The sequence below is a fragment of the Dendrobium catenatum genome, unplaced genomic scaffold, assembly GCF_001605985.2.
Source record: "Dendrobium catenatum unplaced genomic scaffold, ASM160598v2 fragScaff_scaffold_107, whole genome shotgun sequence".
In the NCBI taxonomy this organism is placed as follows: Eukaryota; Viridiplantae; Streptophyta; class Magnoliopsida; order Asparagales; family Orchidaceae; genus Dendrobium; species Dendrobium catenatum.
The window spans coordinates 407,423-409,694 of NW_021318569.1; positions in this window are offsets into that span (position 1 = coordinate 407,423).

Sequence of the window (2,272 nt, forward strand, 5' to 3'; positions counted from 1 at the left end):
ATTATAATAGGACAAGCGTAGGTGGCCGAATCGATCGGCTACCACCCGCCGCAGACGCCGGCGGCGACCTGCGCTCAGCGCTCGATTAGTCGCGCTTGCGCGCAGTTCTATGGCATTTAGCCGGCGGTTACTTGAATTTTTATTTTTTTAAAGCATTTTTAACTCAAAAAATCTCTAAAAAATTTCAGAAAAATTTATAAAATTCCAACAAAATTCTATAATCTTCATGAAGCCTATCCTCTTCCAAAAAATGTTATAAATACCCCTATAGGACCACAGAGAAACTTGCACTCTCTCTTTTCTCCCTCTGACTTTCTTATAGCCGAGGCATTCCGTTATTTTATGTATATGACTTTCCTTACTTAATTCATTTCCCCTCCTCTTGTATAGAAGTTTGAATTTTCTTGTCTTTCTCCTCCATTTTTCTTCTTGCTCTAGAGGTCTTTCGCTATTTTTCATAGATGACTTTTCCTACTTAAATTAGCACCCCTCTTCAGTGTAGAAGAAATTTTTTTTCTCCTTTCACTAACTTCTCCTCTGGCTATCTTCTTACAATCGAGGTATTCCACTGTTTTACGTAGGTGATTTTCCCTACTTAATTCAGCGCCCCTCCTCTTGTACAGAAGTTAAAATTTTCTTTTCTTTCTCCTTCTTTCTCCTCCATTTTTCTTCCTGCTCTAGTGGTCTTCTGCTGTTTTTAGTATGTGACTTTCCCTATGTAAATCGACCCCCTCCTCTCGTACAAAAGTTGAAATTTTTTTTCTTTCTCCTCCCTCGTTATAACTTTCTTACAGTTGAGATATTCCCCTATTTTGATAGGTGGCATCCCCTACTCAAATTCAAGACCTCTCTCCTTGTGTAGAAGTTAGGATTTTTTTGAGATGTTCTTTTTATTGTATTCTGCTTCTTACATTAGAGACATTCCACTGTCATAGATAGGCGGCATTCCCTTATCAAGCTTCAGTGCCCCTCTCTTGTGTAGAATGAGTCGTGATGAGTGGTTATCTTCTTAATAGACAACCCTTGACAGAAGAAGATCGATTGCTACTTATATACGAGGGTGATTTGAGAAGATCTAGCGGTAATAATATCCTGGAGGAGAACCATAAGTGATAAGTAGAAGGGAAAACTTTAATGCCATTTGAGCGGGAGTCTGTTAGTGATGGATAATCGAGTTGAAGCCTGTAGGAAATTAACGGCCGAGAGTAGAGCTGAAGGAGAAAGTTCGAGGATACGTTTCAAGTATCAGTCGAGCGATAATCCGATGATGGATGATACGAAGTAAAGGACCGCCGCCAGATATCAGACGAATGGCTGATGATGGTGGGTGTCCAATGATATTTTGCTAAGGTAATATGCATCAATATTGAAAAGTATAAATATCATATATCCCTTATGAAGTGGTGTACACTATCAGCATTCCAAAGACACACTAATAGTGTCAATTGAGTTGATGTCTGATGAAGAACAAATAGTAATCTTTCTTTAAAAAAAAAAGTTGTAGGAGATGCTTGTGTGCCATAGAAAAAAAAGTCACTTAAATCCACCAATGATATTTAACTATTTTAAAGTTTCTTGTTGCTTGATGATAGTAATTTGTACGAATGATGTCATTATACTTTTTACTTTTAGATTCTTGCAAAAATAAATTTGATGTATAATTTTTGTAAGCTTGTACCTTTTAAGATTTTTAAGCCTTCCAAGATTTTGTATTCATGTGTGAAAGAGGCCGAGAGAATGCATCAAGGATATATGACCTATCCAATGATGTATGTTAGAGCCTTTGCTCGATGACGTTAACATGTGTGGAAGAGGTCATGAGAATCCACCGATGATGTAAGACCTATCCGATGTTGTATGTCAGAGCCTTTGCTCGATGATATTAACTTGTGTGGAAGAGGTCGAGAGAATCCACTAATGATCTAAGACCTATATAAGGTTGTATGTCAGAGCCCTGCTTGATGATGTTAACATGTGTGGAAGAGGTCGGATCAACTCCCACTGGGATTGATGTGTTCGATTCTGGATTTCATGTGTTCGATTTCAAAGGATTTAGTCATTTCATTGGATCTTGATCTCAAACAACCATCAATACATTTACTCGAGATATATTAAGTGGGGTTTACTCCTCCTTTTGAGGTTCCCATCGCGTCAATGGAGGCTTAGGAGGTAGATTATTCTTCCATTGCTTCTTCTATTGTGAGGATGAATTATCAATCCTAGGTGCAACTTTACGTTTTTTATTGGTTTGCTCAAACTATTTGTTTTAAGC